Raw genomic sequence first — 25,546 nt, 5'->3', positions numbered from 1 at the left:
TAGTTTTTTTAATGAGCTCTTACATTTGATAGAAGATGGCATAGTAAATATTTAACATGATGAGGAAAAAACTAAAGAATTTTTCTCAATTATCTAGCAAGGGTATTTACTCCTTTATGACGAGGGTTGAAGCTTTGAACATATTGACGAATCCTTTTTAGATCCTATTTTAGATAATCATGGTGAGAACAAGAATGGGAGAATGATAATTTGAAAGAGGAGGTGGATTTATTCTTGTGAGACATGGACCAGCTCTAATACCATGTGAGATTTTGCCAAGATCAAGAGGGAATGGAAAGCACAAATAAGAGAGACAAAATATATGAGAGAAATAAATTGTATTCTATCAAGATGAAAATACTGATCAACTGGATCATCAAGTGATACATACAATGAATATGAGCCTACTTATATAGGCAAAGCTATATGGATATGTGAGCACACAAACATGACATATGGCTCAATAAGAAACAAGGGTAGGTAGGAAATAGGTGTGGGTAGGTAGGAGAAACAATATAATATTCCACATGAGGTGGATCACCCATTGAATGTGGAGTGTAACAACAAGATCACACCATAAAAGGTGGAATTTCTCCTACACACACTATCCCAATGTGGCACAAACACCCAAGTGTCTCATACCCAAACTACTATGAAATGCATTTCCTAAGTAAACTTAGGTAAGTGTAATAATATGCAAGATGAATAATTATTTACACCAACACCCCCCCTTAAGTGCAACTTAGGGGAATGCACTTAAGTATACAATGCAACTATGCATTGCAAGATGTGTCCTGGCTACAAGGCCATGTTAGGTACCCATGTACAAATGCAAATGCATGAAAACCAATGCAATGAAATCTCTCACAAAGTGGGGAAAGAGAGAAAAACCCAATGGGAAAAAACCCTCCCCCAAAAGAGAGATGAAAGTTATACAAGAGAACTCTCATAGAAGAATGTGAGGAACAAAACCCCATGTGAGGAAAAAGTCCCCCCCATATGAGAGGAGAAGAAGAAGAGAGACTAGGAAGCCCCCCCTCAATGTGGAATCTACACCAATGATAGAAGCTCGATGTATGAAGAAACTGCTCCACGATCATCGAACAACATTCCTCCCCTTAGGAAGAAACAAAACCAAAGGTGTATCCATGAAGTCTCCCCAATCATGAAGGGAAGATGTATAAAAAAAACTCATGATGAAAGGAATCTTTGAAAACTGCTCAAGTGTCCCCATGTCGATGCTGAAAGATACCCCCTCCAAAGGTGGTAAACTGTGCCACACTGCTGAAAAAGGCACTCCAAGATCTAGTGGAGATGGATGTAGAACATGTCCGAAAGACTCATATGTCTCCTCAAAAGATAAAGAGACCTCCTCCAAGTGTTGTACAAAAGTATCCACAATCATGTCAACCTCTAAAGATTGATCATGTAGAGAATGCACAAGAGGGTCAGAGTGCTCCCTCACAACAATCAAAGAAGGATCATCTTCATCAAAGAGAAGATGAATGTCATCAATAATATCTCCCAAATCTGTAATGTAGGACTCCACAAACAAGCCTACAATGTCTGTCAAGTAGGCATCCCTATCAACTGAAGTTGAAAGACATGGAAAACCCTGTTGCATTGAATCACAAGAAGGCAAAACTGTCACACTAGCTGCATCATCAGGTGCAATAGGTGGTGTGATATCAATAGAAGGAGATGAAATGAAAGAATCAAGAACGGGGTCACATGTGAGAATCCCCAATTTCAAATGCCCAAAGTTCTCCTCAAAATCTGAATCATCAACATAGGAAGAATCAACCTCATCAATAGGACCAAAATCTGAAAAAGAGTATGACCGAGATGCATGATCAACCACCCCAGTCTCAATGATAGCTCCACTCTCTAAGTCTCTAATGATAACTGAATCAGGTGTGAACAACATAGTTTTCCTAGTTTCCCCATGTGTGATTTGATAGATGGAAAGAATATTGTTTGTCAAGTGGGGTACACACAACACATCATTGAAGGAGTTATCCCCAATGGAAATAGATCATTTCCCAATCACATCCATTTATGTATGATTTCCCATCAAAATCTATGGCATGTGGCAAGGTGCAAATGTAGAAAACATAGATTGCAAAGATGCCATTTGATGAGAAGCCCCTGAATCTAGAAGCCATCTCTCTGAATCATGACTTGTAGTAGCACAAATAGCTTGTCCCTTTCCTTTATCTATCCCAAAAGAGTGATCCTTTCCTTTATCTTTGGAAGAAGAAGCTGATGTAGACATTCTAGAAGCTAGGTTGATTCTATTCTTCTCAAGAAGATTCTTCAACTCATCAATATCCTTTTTATAACAATCATGTTCATCATGTCCTGACTTCTTGCAATATCCACAAAAAAGATTGTCCTTATATGATTTCCTCTTAGGTGAGAATGGTGAATCACCTTGTTGTGGAGAGGAAGATTGTGCTCCATCTTGTTGTGGTTTTTATTTAAGTTGCTTTTGATTCTTGCCTTTGCCTTGATTGCTTTGATTCCCTTTATTAGCTACCAAAGCTTGTGACTTTGTAGATTTGAGAATCCCCATCATGGTCAACTTAGATTGCTCAAGTATCAACATCTCCGTGAATGAATCAAATGAGGGAGAAGTGTATGAGGAACCTTGAGCTAACCTATGGGTGTGAAAGCTAGATACAAAGGCTGCATACTCTGAAGGAAGCTTGTCCAACAAGTTATAAACCAATTGAGCATCCTTTTTGTCAATTCCACAATCCTTTAGCTTTGCTCTTAGCTTAGTTGCTTTTGTGACATAATCTTGGATTGTATCAAAATCCTTGGGATCCAAAGTTGTGAGTTCACTATCAAGCTTGTAGCCCTTAATCAAAATCTCATCAACTTGACCATACAATTTCTTAAAAATATCCCAAGCCTCTTTAATTGTTGTACACTTATCAATGTGAAAAATGAGGTCATCTGATGCATGCTTTCTAAGTGTTCCAAGTGCCATAGCATTCTTAGTAAGCCATTCAATTTGACCATTAGGATCAGCCTTAGGATCAGGTGGTGTTGTAATAGTTTCATTTACATAATGAATGAGTCATTTTTCCATTAGTTTACTCCATGCCTTAATCTTCCATGACGCATAATTATGAGGAGTTAAAAGTGGAAATTTAGGAGAACCCATAGCACCAAAATGAAAAAACACAAGATAGAGAGAGGCACAATCACACAAGACACCCCCCCAAAATACTCAATCAAGAAATCCCCACAAAATGGTGATTTTGGCACTTTATAATTAGTGCATATACAATGGGCCACTTGCAAAACAAGGCAATGTGGACTTCTAATTTCAATTTACAACTTCTCAAAATGAGATCTAAGAGACTTCAACAAATACTGCTAGTGATCTAAATTGAGATCCAAGCAAAATGCAAGTACCAAATATGCCAAAAATGGCCAAATATTGAAAGTACAATTTCTACTTAAAATCACTACAAATAGATGGTAGATTATGAAAGTAGATGAAAACATATGCACTTTCAAAAAAAGCGGCACCTGAAAAGGAGTCCATATGAGCCCAAACGAAGCCTCCAAAGTTGTAAAAATCAGGATTTTGCGATTTCCAAAAAACCTGTATCCAAAAATTAGAAAACTCCTGCACCACTATATAGATCATGAAATTCTACCCCAAAAGAAAAAAATTGCTTGAAAAAATGAGTCCGGATGAGTGAGATATCGCTATTTGAAAATTACCTGCAAAATTATAATTTCTGGAAAATTTCCACCGCAGTGTTAAACTTCAAATGCCTCTTGATTTGGCATTTGAAGTCCGATTTGGATGAGACAAAAGGCAAAACTGACTTTCTTGGACCTCCTAAATCCAATGGTAACCTCAGATTTGACCCATCAAGCTTCAATAATAACCTGCAATAGAAAACTCCAAAATACACAACCCCAAATAGCATCAAATTTCTCTCAATTAGCAAACCAATGACACTCTAATGGCTCTGATACCATGTGAGACATGGACCAGCTCTGATACCATGTGAGATTTTGCCAAGATTAAGAGGCAATGGAAAGCAAAAATAAGAGAGACAAAATATATGATAGAAATAAACTGTATTCTATCAAGATGAAAATAATGATCAACTGGATCATCAAGCGATACATACAATGAATATGAGCCTGCTTATATAGGCAAGGAAATATGGATATGTGAGCACACAAACATGACATGTGGCTCAATAAGAAATAAGGGTAGGTAGGAAATAGGTGTGGGTAGGTAGGAGAAACAATATAATATTCCACATGAGGTGGATCACCCACTAAATGTGGAGTGTAACAACAAGATCACACCATAAAAGGTGGAATTTCTCCTACAAACACTATCCCAATGTGTTTCAAACACCCAAGTGTCCCAAACCCAAACTACTATGAAATGCATTTCCTAGGTAAACGTAAGTAAGTGTAATAATATCCAAGATGAATAATTATTTACACCAACACCATATAAAAAAATATCCAAACACACTTAGATCTTCTATGTAATAAAATTTCAAAAATTATTTGTAGCAACAAAGAGTGGCATGAAAGAAATGTTTTCTCTGCATTCATTCTCCATAATGTAATTCTAATCTTATTCAAGGTAACTATAGGTAGCTATATTGTTTTCAAACAAATTTTTGCTTCTTTTGTGGATCACAGTCATGATGAGGATCATGCAAACAAAGTGTTTTTTTTATTTCAAGACACTAATCATCTCCAAATGCAAATCAAAGCATAACCTTCAATACTTTATACCATCCTCCTATCCCCAACTATATAAAGGGTAGTATGTAGATTATTATGAATGGTATTACAAAGGGACAAAAGAGAGTCCAAAGTATAGAGAGGAAAATAAGTATAATTTTTTATTGTATTTTTTTAATTAAATTTATCTACATTTCCATCACTTCAAAGATAATAGCATGGAGAAGCATCATTAAGAGGTAGAATTTTTTTCTCACTCTAGTGAATGGGCATGTTCCCATGTTTTCTATTAATCCATTTTACATTTGATAAGTTGCAAAGGAAATAATGGGAATAATTAAAAAGGTGTTAGTGGTTGTAGCACCCCTCCCTAACTCATTTCTCATTTTGTGCATCCATAGAATATATTGATATAGTTTAGATTATTTTGTGATGGTTTGATTTGATGCTTATAGACTCACTTATGTTTTGGATGCTTGCTTTGGATGATAGACATATCATATTTGCACTTGACATTATGATCTCATGATGATATTTCTAGATTATTATGATGATGGATTATGATTTGATGATCTTTATGCACTCATTTTATATGCAAGGTTTATATGTACTCATTATTCATGATGGATTATATTGCTTATCAGATTCGGATGATATCATGCTTATGCTAACCCTACTACATGACCATATTAGGTGAATAAATGCTATGATTATTGTGATTTTCTTCTAGTGTCTTCGTGCTAGGGATGATGCCCTATCACTCATTGTGAGCATGATATGACATTGTTATTCTCTATCACTTGCCTGATCATTTATGATCTATATGTGTTGTATATATGTTGTATTGCGTTTAGTGGTGGATGCAGGTTCGGAGGTACTAGACATTGACTCCACCTGGTCTCATAAGTCTAAGCATGTCTTTATCCCAATCGCAAGTTGTTGGAGATGGCATGTGTTTCCCTCTCATACTATAGGCTTAGTTGTTCACCTTGTCAGTTGTGTTGTGGTGCAAGTTGCTGGTTAGAGTCTTGTGTCAATGTTTGACCCTTTTGTCAGGATACTTGTGGTGATGTGTTGTGTGGTTATTCTTTAATTAGTAATCAGATTAATATAATTTATTAATGTTTAGATTAATTTATCATATAGCATGGCTATTTATTTATTTGGTTTATTTAGTGTTTAGTTGATTATTGATATTTAATTATTGTTGATATTTTATAAATATTTAATTGAGATTAATTTATAGAGTTATTTGATCTATTGCTTAATTGATTATCTAATTATGTATTTATTGTTTAATGGTTATTTATTTATTATTTAATTGATTTATTAATTATTTATTGTTCATGTTTTATTGTTGATTTTAATTTATATTTTATTATAAGTTTCTTTTTATTAAGATTTATTTATTTATTATTTGGATTTGATTTGTTATTAGCCCAATTATGTTTACATTACTATCTTCATACAATCTGCATAATTAATTATAATATAAAGTTTACCTACCCTCTATTCTTATTGGTTATTTTCTGTGAGGGTAAGTAAATAATATAGTATTCTATTATCCACCTCGTATTCATGCATGGTACATATAATATATAGTTTTATGGAATTTTATGATTGTTTGGTGGATTCTAAAAGTTTGAGTTTAATTTTCTACTTATGGATTTTTCAGTGTGTTGTCGGGGTTGGCATCTCTGTAAGATTTTGGATTGAACCTTTGAAGTTTGATTGAACTTTGGATTGGATTTTAGGAAGTTGGATTGAATATTTTGGATTGGAGTCGCTGGATTTTTGCATTTCTCTTCACCAATTTGATTCTTGCCTTGGTTGTGATTTCCAAGTTGGAGCTCCATTTTCTCTCTTTGCAATTTAATTGGAAAGATTGTTTGCATTATGATTGTTGAAAGATTGTTTGGGGAATGGATTTTGATGTTTAAACTTTTCAATTTGATTTTGGGAAAATTTATGGATGATTGAAATATGTATAGGAAGTATTGTAATAATTAGGGAATAGTGATTTACCGAAAATGCATATTCTGTCTTTTCCCATAATGAATGTTGTTTTCCCTTCTTTGTGATCTTGTTTGAGTTTAATGAGCTCTTGGATTGATATTTAAATTCCATCATCTTTTTACATCTCCTCAATATAATGTGTACATTGGCAAGATTGGAAGTATTTGAGTAGAATGTAAATGGAATGAATGTTTGTGGTTTCATTTTATGGATATATGTTTATTGTTATGATGTTATTTCTTCTTGCATAGTTGTATGTTGTTAAGGATATGGATATGTTTATGGTGTTCTATGTATTCATCTGATGTTAATCTATGTAATGGTGGTTTACTATGTTGCATTAGTAGATGTTATAAAAAAAAATTCTCTCTTTGTTGGTTAGATTATTTATTTTCTCTATGGTATTTTGATGGGCATTACTTTGGTTAGAAGGTTGAGTATTTAATGGGTTCCTAACTTCATTACCTACTGGATAAGTTTCTTGCTTGTGAAACTCAATATTTTGGGAGTTCACAATAATGATTCCCACTTTCGCCTATGAAGGAAAAAGATCATGGGAGGAAAAAAAAATTGGAAGCCATTTGAGCGAACTGGGGGTGTTCGAATGAACTACTCTTTGGGGTTCACTCAAACCCCCACTTCACTCAGACTCCATCTTTTGAATGAAACACCTTCAAAGCTTGTTTATGTCAACTTTTAATTATATCTAGGGGGTTCTATCAAACCCCCCTTCATTCAAACCCCTAAAAAGTTTGAACCCCCTTTTTTACACTTCTCTGAAACTTACTACAATTTTTTGCAGATTTTTGGCCTTCAAACCTCTGGATGAAAGCTCAAATGGAACGATCTTGACAACCCAAAGTATAGTATGGTATTCCTTGAAGCAATCATTCGAATGACTATAATTTTATTACATATTGAGTTTACTATGAACTTGTTTTTTTAATTTTACAAAACATAGGTTTTTCACCGAACATGAATTTCTTTATTCAACACATTCAGAAAAATAATAAAATAATTCAAAAAAAATCTGAAAAATATCTATGCCCTAGGTATTGATGTCTTCTTTCTAACAATAAATAAATAAATTTTGATATATATAGCAAAATTTATGACTTCAAACGTACACCTATGTCTAAAATATAATTAGTTAGACTTCAAAACCTAATAAAATAAAAAATATTAAACATATCACTATCAAACAAACTGCAAGCCTTGGATATTAATGTTACAAACTAAAATTTGAAAGAATTGAGTTTTTATAATTTGTTGAAAAAAAATCATGCATTTTGGGAGGCACATCACTCTTAAAAAATGTAGTTTGCTGTAAAAAACTACATTCAATTTCTCAAAGCTTTGTTATACAAAAATAATATGATCGTCAAAGCTTATCACAAATTGATATTTACACTTTTGCTTCCTACATATGCTTCCATAATACTCTCAATCAATCCACACACCAATTCACACATCCATGCATCTGTTTATATCACCTTATTCACCAAAGATCTCAACTAGGTTGGCCATTGATATTTTAGCAGCAACCAAGAAGGAAAACTAAGAGGGGGGTGAATAAGTTTTTGATGGATTAAACAATTTAAGCATAATCTCATATTTAAACAACTATAGAAAGAACAAAGATAAACACAATAGAACCAACATACATAACACCAAAATTTTGACTTTGAAAACCCAATTAAGGGAAAAAACACAATGGGAACCTACCCATAATAAGATGATACTCTGTAGTACTATGTGTAAATATTACAATGAGGAATGCATATACATTCAGGCACACTTCCTAGAGCTCTCTGCTCAAAATAAGATGACCCAAAAGGCTCCAACCCTCAAGGAAGGCTCAGTACATTACAATATTTTTTGGACTACAATCTGAATTACATGAACAACAAATATAGCATCTCCTTATGCCTGATGACAATTCTAGTTAAGCACATTTGTCTACCCTACAAATGTAGCATCTCTACTCAATACACCACACTGAATGATAGGTTCACTTATGCACACATACACCACTCTCTGAAAAATGCAAACACAACATCGACGCCCAAATTACATGACTATACCACCTATTTATACAATTCATCAAACTTGACTACAAGGTCGGCCAAACCCTCAACTCTCAATTACAAAATTATATCTCACAATATATATCTGAACTACCAAACCAATATAATTATATACATGATATAACATGGACCTAAACAAAATCATCAAATATGCATCACCATCGGAAATCTCGCCAAGATCATCTGCAACATGTTACATTCCCAAGAATACAGCATAACACGAAGAATATCACCAGACCAGAAAAATCGCCAAGAATATGCACAAAGATCAATGTGGCCCACGAAAACAAATAGAGAACAATTAGGAAACACCAACAAGAATATTATAACCAACTGCAATGGCTACACCAACACCACTTATGCAAATCTTCATTGATCAACATGCTAACTCACAAGAACACTCAACAACAACAATTAAGACTATAAATATAGCTTGTGAAGCACCAGATCATGAACCATCTCAACTGAAGATACATATTAACTTCCAAAACATTCTCCCAAATTTTCAACCAAAGATATGATCATACCGAAGCTCATCAGATCAAATACCAAACTTTGCCAGACACAGAACAAAAAGACTAAACTATAAACCAAATCAAATAATATGATCAAGCAATCTTCCGGATCGCTGAAACCAATAAGGAATGAAGTATTCTGACATCCCAAATAGATAAACCATTTATATCAACTCAATGCAATCGTCGGAACACCAAATAACTCAAAGCAACACCAAAACACAGGAACCCAAATACATCACAACATGTCTACCTAACAAACTTTAAATGAACAATGAATATTTAATGGGATTATTTGAAACATTAGATCAAAGAGCTTGACATATCTTCTAGGGGTGTTGGTTACTATAAAAGAAATACAACAATAAATTTAGACTCCCACCACACTGATAGAAGCAAAAATATCAACAATCCAGATTGAGGATCAATTTCTATTGATGCAACAAGTCAAGAGTAGCTAGGAAAAGAACCTAAAACAATTGAAGACAACTTATCTGGGACTTCTACCCTAAGTTTTATGTGTTGAGGACAAGACATCACTTTAAAGGAGGGAATATGTTAATAGGAAAAGGACCAAGAATTGTATTTAATAGAATTGCGATTGATATCCAAAAGATGTAAGATGATAGTATAGTTGTATAATGGTAGATATAGAGACAAAGATCCTAAACATATAACTCATGTTGGAGATTAATGATATAATATGACGATGGTGTTGTTGGTCCAATTATATGTGTTATATTATGCTTTGTGCTTTATTGAGGTATGAATTATTAATCATTATGTTTTTCTCTTGAATCTAGTTTTTCCTTTATTATGTCCTCTCAGGTATAAACACTACATTAAGATCTATATTGGTGTATAGATCTCTAGACTATAGTTTCCCCATTCCTTTGGCTAATACTTACCTGCTTCTTGTATTTAGTTTATTTTCATTTATCAAAATCCTTATAGTATATCACTCCAATAACATTATGGTACACAATTGCATATCTTTACAAGATATTTTCTTCCTTTTGATTCATTTTTACAAATCTTAATATTGGTCTTTATACCATGGTGTATAATATCCAATGTTATATTAAATAAAGAGTTCTATCATCATGTCAACATAACTAAAGCTTTCATGCTACATTTTTAACAATGTTTCTTGTGTATATCTCTTCATTTTTCTTCTTCCTTGTCTAATATTTTCATCACCTTTTTTTTTGAGAGAGCTCACTCATGCATTTTTTTGCATGGATAATCTCTCAATGGAGCATTATCCATCTAGCTAGTTTGTCATTATTTCTTCCACCTAACTAGGATATTTTTATATCATCTAATTCATTTTTATTAGCTAGTTTATTTTCCTTTGAATAATGTTACATTGAGAATCACATCAAAAAGGGACATAGCCTCACATAAGTTAATTCCGTAAGCTAGTAATTTTCACAAAAAATATTAAATATATCGATAAAATTTATAATTATCCTCTCATGAGTTGATCAAATTTAGCAAATTCTTCATCATTTTCAATTAACTAATTCACCTATCATCATTAATTCAAACATCAATGGATTTGACTCTTGATCTATGATCAAATATAATCTTATTCAAGGTAACTAAGGGTAGATATATTGTTTTCAAACAAATTTTTGGTTCTTTTGTGGATCATAGTCATGATGAGGACCATGCAAACAAAGTATTTTTTTTAATTTCAAGACACTAGTCATCTCCAAATGCAAATCAAAACATAACCTTTAATACTTTATACCATCCTCCTATCCCCAACTAGATAAATGGTAGTATGTAGATTATTAAGAATCGTATTACAAAGGGACAAAAGAGAGTCCAAAGTATAGAGAGGAAAATAAGTATAGTTTTTTATTGTATTTTATTATTAAATTTATCTACATTTCCATCACTTCAAAGATAATAGAATGGAGAAGCATCATTAAGAGGTAGATTTTTTTCTCACTCTAGTGAATGGGCATGTTCCCATGCTTTCTATTTATCCATTTTACATTTGATAAGTTGCAAAGGCAATAATGGGAATAATTACAAAGGTGTTAGTGGTTGTAGTGCCCCTCCCTAACTCATTTCTCATTTTGTGCATCCATAGACTATATTGATATAGTTTAGAGTATTTTGTGATGGTTTGATTTGATTCTTATAGGTTGACTTATGTTTTGGATGCTTGCTTTGGATGACAGACATATCGTAGTTGCACTTGACATTATGATCTGATGATGATATTTCTAGATTATTATGATGATGGATTATGATTTGATGATCTTTATGCACTCATTTTATATGCAAGGTTTATATGTATTCATTATTCATGATGGATCATATTGCTTATGGGATTTTGATGATACCATGCTTATGCTAACCCTACTTCATGATCATATTGGGTGAATAAATGCTATGATTATTATGATTATCTTCTAGTGTCTTCATCCTAGGGACGATGTCCTATCACTCGTTGTGAGCATGATATGACATTGTGATTCTCTATCACGTGCCTGATTATTTATTATGTATATGTGTTGTATATATGTTGTATTGTGTTTAGTGGTGGATGCAGGTTTGCAGGTACTAGACATCGACTCCACCTTGTCTCACAGGTGTAAGGATGTCTTTATCCCAATGGCAAGTTGTTGGAGATGGCATGTGTTTCCCTCTCATACTATAGGCTTAGTTGTTCACCTTGTCAGTTGTGTTCTAGTGCAAGTTGGTGGTTAGAGTCTTGTGTCAATGTTTGACCCTTTTGTCGGGTTACTTGTGGTGATGTGTTGTGTGGTTATTATTTAATGAGTAATCAGATTAATATAATTTATTATTGTTTAGATTAATTTATCATATAGCATGGCTATTTATTTATTTGATTTATTTAGTGTTTAGTTGATTATTGATATTTAATTATTCTTGATATTTTATAATTATTTAATTGAGATTAATTTATAGATTCATTTGATCTATTGCTTAATTGAATATCTAATTATGTATTTATTGTTTAGTGGTTATTTATTTATTATTTAATTGATTTATTAATTATTTGTTGTTTACATTTTATTGTTGATTTTATTTTATATTTTATTATAAGTTTCTTTTTATTAAGATTTTAATTATTTATTTATTATTTGGATTTGATTTGTTATTATCCCAATTATGTTTACATTACTATCTTCATACAATTTGCATAATTAGTTATAATATAAAGTTTACCTACCCTCTATTCTTATTGGTTATTTTCTATGAGGGTAAGTAAATAATAGTATTTAATTATCCACCTTGTATTCATGCATGGTATGTATAATATATAGTTTTATGGAATTCTATGATTGGTTGGTGGATTTCAAAAGTTTGAGTTTAATTTTCTACTTAATGGATTTTTCAGTGTGTTGTCGAGGTTGGCATCTCTGTAGGATTTTGGATTGAACCTTTGAACTTTGATTGAACTTTGGATTGGATTTTAGGAAGTTGGATTGAATATTTTGGATTGGAGTCACTAGATTTTTGGATTTCTCTTCACCAGTTTGATTCTTGCCTTGATTGTGATTTCTAGGTTGGAGCTCTGTTTTCTCTCTTTGCAATTTAATTTTAAAGATTGTTTGCATTATGATTGTTGAAAGAATTTTTGGGGAATGGATTTTGATGTTTAAACTTTTTAATTTGGTTTTGGGGAAAAATTATGGATGATTGAAATATGTATAGGAAGTATTGTAAAAATATGGGAATAGTGATTTACCGGAAATGTATGTTCTATATTTTCCCATAATGAATCTTGTTTTCCCTTCTTTGTGATCTTGTTTGAGTTTAATGAGCTCTTGGATTGATATTTAAATTCCATTATCTTTTTACGTCTCCTCAATATAATGTGTACATTGGCAAGATTGGAAGTATTTGAGTAGAATGTAAATGGAACGAATGTTTATGGTATCATTTTATGGATGTTTATTGTTATGATGTTATTTCTTATGATGTTAATCTATGTAATGGTGGTTTACTATGTTGCATTAGTATATGTTATTAAAAAACTTCTCTCTTTGTTGGTTTGATTAGTTATTTTCTCTATGGTATTTTAAAGGGCATTACTTTGGTTAGAAGGTTGAGTATTTAATGGGTTCCCAACTTCATTGCCTATTGGATAAGTCTCTCGCTTGTGAAACTCAATATTTTGGGAGTTCACAATAATGATTCCCACTTTCACCCACAAAGGAAAAACATTATGGGAGGAAAAAAAATTCGGAGGCGGTTTGAGCGAACTGGGGGTGTTCGAATGAACTAGTCTTGGGGGTTCACTCAAGCCCCCCACTTCACTCGGACTCCATCTTTCGAGTGAACCACCTTCAACGCTTGTTTATGTCAATTTTAATTATATCTAGGAGGTTCTATCAAATCCCCCTTCATTCGAACCCCTAAAAAGTTTGAACCCCCTTTTTTACACTTCTCTGAAACTCACTACAATTTTTTGCAGATTTTTGGCCTTCAAACCTCTGGTTGAAAGCTCAAATGGAATGATCTTGACAGCCCAAAGTGTAGTATGGTATTCCTCGAAGCAATCTTTCCAATGACTATAATTTTATTACATATTGAGTTTATTATGAACTTGTTTTTTTAATTTTACCAAACATAGGTTTTTCACCAAACATGAATTTCTCTATTCAACGCATTTAGAAAATAAATAAAATAAACAAAAAAAATCTGAAAAATATCTATGCCCTAGGTATTGATGTCTTCTTTCTAATAAAAAATAAATAAATTTTAATATATATAGAGAAAGTTATGTCTTCAAACGTACACCTATGTCTAAAATATAATTAGTCAGACTTCAAAACCTAATAAAATGAAAAAATTTCAACATATCACTATCAAACAAACTGCAAGCCTTGGATATTAATGTTACAAACTAAAATTCGAAAGAATTGAGTTTTTATCATTTGTAGAAAAAAAATCATGCGTGTCAGGAGGCACATCACTCTTAAAAATGTAGTTTGCTGTAAAAACCTACTTTTCAAGGGAGATGGAAAATTTTTACAAAAATTCTTCAAATTTTTTTTTAAATATATATATATATATATATATATATATATATGATCTACAAATAAAATGCTACAAATCGCTAATTTACATCATTTTCAAATGCTTAATAGTTTAAAAGTTTAAGTTGTCATAACTTGAAGATTATTTTAAAAATGTTCATCTTAGTGTCAAAAGTGGCGAAATAGTGGGAACCATTATTGTGAGTTCACACCACCGGTGCCAGCGCCAGCGCATGTACAAGAAGACTTCCCTTGCAAGTCACAAGAACTATACTACATTTTATTCACACTCACTTTTAATTTATTTTTTCTGAAGTCAACTAACTAATTGAGATCCAAAATATTGTTAATGATCAAAGGGAACAAATGACATGGTAGAGAGATGCGATTTTCACAAACTTAGCAACCATTAGATCTTTTCCAATCCAATGAAGGGTGCACTCTAGAATGAAAGTAAAGAATGATTCATTTTAAATTTGTGTTGTTCCTCAACATGGATAGTGAAAATGAAAAATAAAAGATGATGAGTTGGGAAAGAAGGTTGGGCCCGTTAAATTAAAATGATTTTTTTTTGCATTTCATAGCCCATAACAAAAAGGGAATATGTGACTATCATGCAGGGTGATCCCACAATAGTGGGTTACACTTTCACCTTTAAAGGAAAAACATGGATGGTGGGAAAAAGCATAGTGAAGAAAGGAAAATGTTTTGGGGAGTGGTTCCCTTTCCCATTACATTCTTCTTGATGGGAGGTTTTTCTTACAAGATGAATAGTTTTTGTTGAAAATGCCACAAGGATGAGAGAGTGGGGTTGAATAGTCTTGCAAAAATACATAAACTCTATCAATTAGAAACACTTATCAATTGTTTCTAACAACCAAAACACCAATGAAAGATGAAACAATAAACACCAAACACATGAACATCGTGTTTTATACATGCAAAAACCAATATGCAAAAAAGCACAGTGAGAATCACACTCACTATAAGAATAACTAAATACAATGTTCAAGGCACAAGGCTAGAGAAGCTCACTGTTCCTAATTTGAACTTGCAGGCCAAGGCACACAACCTTAGGGAAAGACATAATATTTATAAGCTAACATATACAACCTTAGGACAAGATACAAATCTGCACAAGTTGTCAAAAAAAACTCATAATCTTTTAGCGGGCTCAGAGGAATGATTAATTGAAATGAATAAGATGTCCTACTAATGAAAATATCCCTTAACCTATGATTCAAGCACCCAATATCATAAAAAATATAACCCACAGATTCAATGCCTCAACACTTTGTTATACAAAAAAAAAATGATCATCAAAGCTTATCACAAATTGATATTTACACTTTTGCTTCCTAGATATGGTTCCATAATACTCTCAATCAATCCTCACACCAATTCACACATCCATGCATCTATTTATATCACCTTATTCACCAAAGATCTCAACTAGGTTGGCCATTAATATTTTAGCAGCAACCAAGAAGGAAAGCTAAGAGGGGGGTGAATAAGTTTTCGCTGGATTAAACAATTTATGCACAATCTTGGATCTAAAAAACTATAGAAAGAACAAAGATAAACACAATAGAGCCAACATACATAAAACCCGATTAAGGGAAAAACCACAATGGGAACCTACCCACAATAAGATGATACTCTGCAGTACTATGTGTAAATATTATAACGAGGAATGTATATACATTCAGGCATAGTTCCTAGAGCTCTCTGCTCAAAATAACACGACCCAAAATGCTCCAACCCTCAAGGAAGGCTCAGTACATTACAATATTTTTTGGACTACAATCTAAATTACATGAACAACAAATATAGCATCTCCTTATGCCTGATGCCAATTCTAGTTAAGCACATTTGTCTACCCTGCAACAATCTCTACCCAATACACCACATTGAATGATAAGTTTGCTTATGCACACATACACCACTCTCTGAAAAATGCAGACACAACATCGACACCCAAATTACATGACTATACCACCTATTTATACAATTCATCAAACTTGACTACAAGGTCGGCCAAACCCTCAACTCTCAATTACAAAATTATATCTCTTGATACATATGTGAACTACCAAACCAATATAATGATATACATGACATAACATGGACCTAAACAAAATCATCAAATATGCATCACCACCAGAAATCTCGCCAAGATCATCCGCAACATGTTACATCCCCAAGAATACAACATAACATGAAGAATATCACTGGATCAGAAAAATTGCCAAGAATACGCACAAAGATCAATGCGGCCCACCAAAACAAATAGAACACAGTTAGGAAACACCAAAAAGAATATTATAACCAACCGCAATGGCTGCACCAACACCACAGATGCAAATCTTCATTGATCAACATGCTAGCTCACAAGAACACTCAACAACAGAAATTCAGACTATAAATATAGTTTGTGAAGCACTAGCTCACGAACCATCTCAAGTGAAGATACATATTAACATCCAAGACATACTCCCAAATTTTCAACCAAAGATATGATCATACCGGAGCTCATCAGATCAAATAGCAAACTTTGCCAGACATAGAACAAAAAGACTAAACTATAAACCAAATCAAATAATATGATCAAGCAATCTTCTGGATCGCTGAAACCAATAAGGAATGAAGTATTCCAACATCCCAAATAGATAAACCATCTATATCAACTCAATGCAATCGTCAAAACACCAAATAGCTCAAAGCAACACCAGAACACAGGAACCCAAATACATCACAACATATCTACCTAACAAGATTTAAATGAACCCTGAATATTTAATGGGATTATCTGAAAAGTTAGATCAAAGAGCTTAACATATCTTCTAGAGGTATTGGTTACTATAAAAGAAATACAACAATAAATTTAGACTCCCACTAGATTTATAGAAGCAAAAATATCAACAATCTAGATTGAGGATCAATTTCTAATGATGCAACAAGTCAAGAGTAGCTAGGAAAAGAACCTAAAACAATTGAAGACAACTTATCTGTGACTCCTACCCTAAGTTTTATGTCTTGAGGACAAGAAATCACTTTAAAAGGGGGAATATGTTAGCAGGAAAAGGACCAATAATAGAGCTAACTTGGGTTGTTGCATATGATCTTTAGTATAGAATTAGACCTCTAGGCTAGCTCTAGGACTAATATCCCACTCTAAGAATTGTATTTAATAGAATTGCGATTGATATCCAAAAGATGTAAGATGATAGTATAGTTGTATAATGGTAGATATAGAGACAAAGATCCTAAACATATAACTCATGTTAGAGATTAATGATATAATATGACGATGTTGTTGTTGGTCCAATTATATGTTTTATTATTATGCTTTGTTGTTTATTGAGGTATGAATTATTAATCATTATGTTTTTCTCTTGAATCTAGTTTTTCCTTTATTATGTCCTCTCAGGTATAAACACTACATTAAGATCTATATTGGTGTATAGATCTCCAGACTATAGTTTCCCCATTCCTCTTGCTAACACTTACCTCCTTCTTGTGTTTATTTTATTTTCATTTATCACAATCCTTATAGTATATCACTCTAATAACATTATGGTACACAATGGCATATCTTTACAAGATATTTTCTTCCTTTTGATTCATTTTTACAAATCTTAATATTGGTCTTTATACCATGGTGTATAATATCCAATGTTATATTAAATAAAGAGTTCTATCATCACGTCAACATAACTAAAGCATTCATGCTACATTTTTAACAATGTTTCTTGTGTATATCTCTTCATTTTTCTTCTTCCTTGTCCAATATTTTCATCACTTTTTTTTTGAGAGAGCTCACACATGCATTTTTTTGCATGGATAATCTCTCAATGGAGCACTATCCATCTAGCTAGTTTGTCATAATTTCTTCCACCTAACTAGGATGTTTTTATCTCATCTAATTCATTCTTATTAGCTACTTTATTTTCCTTTAAATAATGTTACATTGAGAATCACATCAAAAAGGGACATAGCCTCACATAAGTTAATTCCGTAAGTTAGTAATTTTCACAAAAAATATTAAATATATCGATAAAATTTATAATTATCCTCTCAAGAGTTGATCAAATTTAGGAAATTCTTCATCAATTTCAATTAACTAATTCACCTATCATCATTAATTCAAACATCAATGGATTTGACTCTTCATCTATGATCAAATATCAATTTTCCATTTGATCATTCAAAAGTATATAAAGTCATCCTCTCAATTATTATTTCTTAGGCAACCTTCAATGGAAAGTAACATTGTCAATTTAATCATATATTAAATGTTTTTGTTATGTTTATAGAACAAGCAACTGCATACCATAGTAAATTGTGACCATATTTCTTTATACACTCAAATGGAGGTTTGTAGAAGTTGGATTAGTATTTTTAATATTTTTATTTTTTAATATTTAATTATTATTTATTCTAGCATTGCTGAGTTGATAAATGTAACACAAACTCAATAAATATTGCCTAACTCATTTTATACTCAATAACAATTGCTTTAGGTATATCCTCTTATGGGTTCTACTTTTTCATTGTAACCAATTGGTTATCCAAAGTATGCCACCTAGAATGATGAGGAGGAGACACTAGAGGGATTGGTTGGAGTTCCATTAGATGAGCTAGCCTCTCATTGTGGTAGTGACTCAAGGTCGGGTTGTTGTTATAATGCAATGTTGAGAGTGCTAAATAAACGTAGCCTCATACTTTCTATCACTATGGTTTTGTGACTTCGATAATTTGGCATTTGTAGTGTAAGCTTGTAGTCTATGGGCATTTTGATGCATTATTATTTTTTAATATTATATCATTTGTGCATTGACAATGAATTATGGAAGCAATGAAATATTAATTTATTTAACTCTCATGTAAACTCTATTATTGATTTTTAAGGATTCTCTAATGTGTATTTCAATATGAAGAATGCCTTATTATTGTTGGTGTCAATGTTATCATATGAATGTTTGAAATTTCTCTATACTTAAAACTATTTATATTTAAAAAAATCATATTTTTAATACGGTCATCCTCTCTCTTGTCCCTTGCCATCCATAAAAATGGCCTACAAAATTTTTTCCCCGCCTTTCATAGACTTATTGGAACATAGCTTTATACATAAGAATTATGTAAATTATACAATTTGTTAAATAAGCATTTTAGTGTCTTAGCTACGTTGTATTTTTAATAAAAAAAATTTATCTAAATTGAATAATTGCTACCCAATTTCTCAATAATGAGTTTTCTGGATGTCAAAAATCCTAGATACAAAAATTTGATATTTTCATTGCACATCTAAAATATTAAAATTAATAAATTATTTTTCAGCAGATGCCATTGTTTAACTTCGCTACATATAACCCAATTAGTAAAAGGAATAGCGGGATTTCAAGTTTACCTGTAGCTCTCAAAGATCATCAATAAATATTATTATTGAATAGAAAAGGCACAATACATCATTAAAATAGGTTTAACTCTCCAAGACAGGAGAATACATAATTAAGTAGAAGGTACGTTGGCAAGGGGTAATTATTTGGAGTATTCTTAAAGGCAGTTCCCAAGTAAAAGCTTATGGAGAAGATTTAACATTTGAAGAAATGAGGAAGACGCATATGACAGCGACGAATATAGTGATCAATAAGGTAAACAGAATTTGAAGAGATGAAAATATCGCAAAAGCAGCCTATGGTCAATGTCTTGATGTCGCTGCAACAACGGCCATTAGGCTGCCTCGTCATACTTCCATTCTTAACACAATACGCCACCCTACCCAGGGCATCAAATGTATCGCGACAAACTGCACCTCCCACCTGTTCATTGTGTACACTCATCACCTACACAGTGTACATACTCATCAGCACAACAGCACACATCAGAATCGCAATGGGCTTGGTCATCTTTCCTTTCTCAAAACAAAAAAATGCAATGGATGATTCAATTTATCTGCTTCTCCCTTTTTATAGATTTAGAAGGCAGTCAAATCAACGTGGTCAATGGCGTGGACATAACACACTTTATTCTATCGTTAAGAAACTCGAAAATTTCGCTACCCAAAAGAGAACTCAAGGAATTTGAGAGCTAGGTAAAACACAATTGATTAAAAGAGGGCACCGAACTAGGTAAAAGGCAAGAGTGGAATTTAGCGTAAAAGGGTTCTTAGTTTCAGAAAATTCGTTTGCCCTGAATGTGTTTGTTGAGTGCTTCTTATAACAATCATGTAGTACAGAATTTGTTAGAGAGATTATAGGGTCAGAGCTTATAGTTTGTTGTACGTATCACCACACAATACCTGTATATATATTCTCTCGTTTGATCATTAATGATATTCTGGAATATTGAATAGAATTATATCTTCCAGTTTATAAGATAGTTGATTCTGTCATTTTAGTTTTGGATCTGTCGAATGACTGTACATAAGTTTTGATGGTGAGCTCCCCTATTTTCCCAACTTAATTTTCTTCAAATAAATTTAGTGGACTTTGGTGCATCTGTGCCAGTCGTTCGCTACTTCTTGTGAAGATTCTTGAAGGAGATCCCTTGGATTAGTATAGGCTAGTGAGAAGATATTGCCAAAGGAATATGGGATACAGCCACTCGAGTGGTTTTCATGGAGGTATAGGCTAGTGAGGAAAGAGAGATTGGAGATTAGAAAGAGAGTGGGGAATGCTTCCTGTCAATTGATTCATGAAAGATATAGGCTAGTTAGAAAAGACAGATTAGAAAGAGTGGAGGGAATGAAAGATATAGGCTAGTTAGAAAGACACATTAGAAACAGCGGAGGGAATGTTTCCTGTGAGTTGATTATTAGAAAGATCTAGGCTAGTTAGGGAAGAGAGATTAGAGAGGGAATGTTACCTGTGAAAATGGAGGGAATGTTTCGTGTGACTTGATTATTAGAATGATCTAGGGTATTTATAGTTAGGGAAGAGAGATTAGAGAGGTAGGGAAAATGCTTCCTCCTAGAAAGATATAGGAGAATGCTTCCTGTGAGTTGATTAAAAGAAAGATCTAGGCTAATTAGAGAAGAGAGATTAGATAGATGAGGAATGTTCCCACTCAAACTGTTGTAAGATAAATCTTGTAGTGTGAGAGACGAGAGTTTTCTGAAGCAGGAAGAGGCGTTATATGGTTGCAACAAAAGAGAAGGTGCACAAGCTCTCAGATATGACGCCTCCCTCCATTTCAGCTGAGAGAGAAAATCCGGCACTATCAACACCAGCTACATTACGAGTGGTGTTTTCACAGGAAGTACCCTCAATTTCAGCTGAGATTCTCGAAGGAGCTCCCTTTGATTGGTATTCCAGGCTACCCAATCCTCCATCTTCATGTGCACCAATGTGGGAAATTATACAGTCGACCAGAGCTTGACAAATCGGTAGCCCACTTCATTAACATTAGAATTGTCTAATTTAAGGTGCACGCATGGGGAATTTATACAAATCACAGTACCTCTTGATTGTATTTGCAATATATCTCATCAGTCAAGAGGCAAGGATCCCGATCATCAGCTTCCTAGAAGCAAGCTTGACTTCATTTGCGCATACCACAACCAGATATGTATAAGTGAAGTCGCGGGATCGTGTGGAATAATATAATTGTTTTTCTTAAGATTACGTTTTCTCTATACTTGTTAAACCCATAATTTGGGATACCTGTCAAAAAAGGTCGTTAAGTTTTCAGTTGATGTTATACCAGTGCATTTGGACAACAAGATGATTAGATGAGGTGATCCTGCCCTCCACCTGTTGGTTCATGGTTATGATAATTATATCAAATGGATTTTTAACGTTGATAGGGTTGCCATCAATATAGTCGCTTTAAACCTTCTCCAAATAATGGATATGATGTTTCGCACATTTCTCAAATCCAAATAAACCCTAAAAAGTTTATGACAAATTAAATACTACCACACATTGTTTTTTTAAATGTACTTCATGTTACCATTGGTCATAAGACTTTAATCATAGAGTTCTTTGTATATGAAAGAAATCTTGGCTACAACATGATCCTAGGACACTCATGGATTCATAGGATGAAGGTCATTCCTTCTACCTTGTTATAATAAATATGTTTCAGTTACTTGGGATAAATTCTTAGTTTTAAGAGAGATCTCAATCTCTTCAAAGCTTACAAAGGAAAATAAGATATCCATTTCCACTAAAAGCTCTAAAGCATCCATCAATGAAGCCAAAACTAGTCCAAGTCAACACAAGAACACACCACCTAGATCTAGAACTAAATCCAAAATAAAGAAAGTTGAGATTTGTCGAGAAGAATCCAATGAAACAAGTACAACCAAAATCGTTAAATATTTTTAGAATAGGATTAATCATTTTTTTTTTCATGTGATCCTCATTTCATATGTATATATGCATGAGTAACCCTAACCTCTATTCTCACTTGAGGTAACCTAGACAAATGTAATGTAACAACCTCAACCATTGAAATCCTACCTTGTTAGGAGGTTAATTGAGCCCTTCATTATGGATTGCCCTAAACGAAAAAAATGACTTGATAAGACAATTTTTCCTATTTATCGAGTAGTTATGCAAGTCTTGATCCAAGTTGTTAACCCGTAGAATAGGTTAATTGCACTTTTCACATGCCTAATAAATGATTTGTGTGATGTAAACTAACTTATATATACATGGAAGAAAGAAAAATGAACTTGCATTCAACGCATAGTCGATACTATCTTTATGTACATGAATGAGTTTCTTGCTTAGCATTATCTCAAGATTACATAGATATATTATCAAAATCTATGACATAACTAGATCAATCCACCAGATAGGTGTTGGGAAACTTAGTGATTTGAGACTATGCTTACTCTACTTCCACCTTCTCTAATAAGGAATTCAGGCCTACAACCTATATAAGAATATTCTTAACATATCTCTCAATCGTACCCCAATATGAGTTGATTCCAAACATCCCAACCTAATGTAATCTATATTGGAAAGAATTCATCCATCTGCCATTCTAGTTGCAACATGACTATTTTTTGTAATTAATATTGAGTCTAGCCTTTACTAATTAAACTATATGGGTAGCATCCTATCTCTCATAATATCCATAATACTAAGTCTAGATTATGAGGTTGATATCCTTAAAAACAAAAGAAAGGGAGGGGTGAACCCACAATAATGTGTCCCACTTTTTTGCCCAAGTGGGAGATTTAAATCAAGATTTTTCGTAGCAACTAAATCATTAATAATCTGAAGATGATGTGAACTAATTACTTTTAATATTTTATTTCTAAATTATAAATATTATTTTTCAAATAATAAGAAACAATCTATGAGTTTTTTTTACATTTTTTATAAATTATTTAATATGGCTAACAATATTTTTGTCCTATGTTTCATCCTCCCACCAATGGGACCTAAAGGAGGTTGTTGATAAAAAATCAATGAATTGTCTTCTACCTATAATAGACAAAATGGCATGATCTACTAGCTCTTGGCCCATCTCAACAGAGAGTTTTTTAGTGGCGAATCTTTGCCAATTGGCGAATTCTGTGATTTCATTTTTGTGGAAATGGCAAATAGTCTGGGGCAACATAGTGGTCAAATTGCCCAGAATTTTGGACTTAACGGTCCACTGTATTCTAGCTTTGCCAGTGTCCACATTCCATTCCACATGGATGCCCGTAATATTCACTTCGAATCACTCGGACGTGAGTATAGATCATCTTCGTTATTCGTCAGAAATAGTAAAATGACCCTATACCCAAGACCTATTTCACCAATGCTAAATTAAATCTTCATTGCATGCATCAGTCCATTTCGCCTATTATTAAAATTCATGTTAAGCATAATGAGGCCTAATTCACCAATAACAATTAAAACATTAAAAAAATTTGAGGACCCATTTCACACCGCTTAAATCAAGATGCATTTTAAAACACCCACGAAATTCACCAAAAACGCAATCATGGATTGATATAAATATAATTGAAAGTTTGAAACACTCTTTCTTACAATTTGTTCATGTCTGATTAGTAAATTTGGGAGCTCTCAATTTGGATTCTGCAATCCTGATTCCTGATTCAGAGAATTGAGAAGGAATAAAGGTGAGTAATCATTTCTTCATACTTGATAGTAGAGTTTTAATTCCTAGTGAGAGGTCAAGATGTCAGACATGGGTGAGACTCCTCAGGGTGGTGAGGGATTGAGATGTCAGACAAGGGTGAGACTGAGACTCCTTAGGGTGGTGAAGGGATTGGGATGTCAGGCAAGGGTAAGACTTCTCAAGGTGGTGAAACTGAAGGGAATGGGAGACCATCAAAACGCCCAAAACTTAGAGATACTACCATAAAGTCTTACTTTGAAATTGGCAAAGTTTCTGGTCCATCAACTTCTACAGTTGCATAAGGCATTCACAATAGCTCACCACCACCACAAGGTGGGATTGTCATTGAGTTAAATGCATCAAATGAGGATGCCAACACCAGCATGACAGAAGAGGTTCTAAGGGATACACACAATGAGATAATTCAATTGGATGAAAATGCTAGTACTGAAGATGATGTTGGTAGGAAGAAAAGAAAAAGGAAAGTAAAAATGGGGCAGGAGTGGGAAATGACAAGGAGTTTTAAGATTGATTTGGTAGTAGAGTACCCATTCATTGAACTAGTCCCAAACAATGATGAACATCCAACAGAATGTAGGTGTAAGATTTGTAGTTGGAAAACTAAAAGAGAGAAGAAGATGTAGCTAAATCTTGACACCATAGAAAAGCATATTGGTAAGGTTTATAAAAAATGGATCATAGATGGAAAGGAAACACCAGTAGTAAGATGGAAATCAAAGGAAGAATGTCTTCGTGTCAAGTATGCCGTGGAATATGAAGAGCATAGCCATAAAATGATACTGATTTGTAATAGTGTAAATACAATCAAGGTTGGGCTTGAACATGCGACGAAAGATGAAAACCTGGCAAAGGTTGTTCAGTTGAGTATTATTTTTCATAGTCAATCGAGAGGGCGTCCTATGAAAGATTTCCCAGAATATAATAATTTATTATATTTTTTGAATGTTCTTCACTATCCTATGTCACATTAATCAATAAATGGTGGATGGGAAATGGCAAACTGTCTCATTGAGTTGGAAAAGAAAAATTTGGTATGAAGACAAGAATTAATCAA

Source organism: Cryptomeria japonica, chromosome 4 (assembly GCF_030272615.1).
Source record: "Cryptomeria japonica chromosome 4, Sugi_1.0, whole genome shotgun sequence".
Classification (NCBI taxonomy): Eukaryota; Viridiplantae; Streptophyta; class Pinopsida; order Cupressales; family Cupressaceae; genus Cryptomeria; species Cryptomeria japonica.
Note: the sequence above shows the minus strand (reverse complement) of the source record.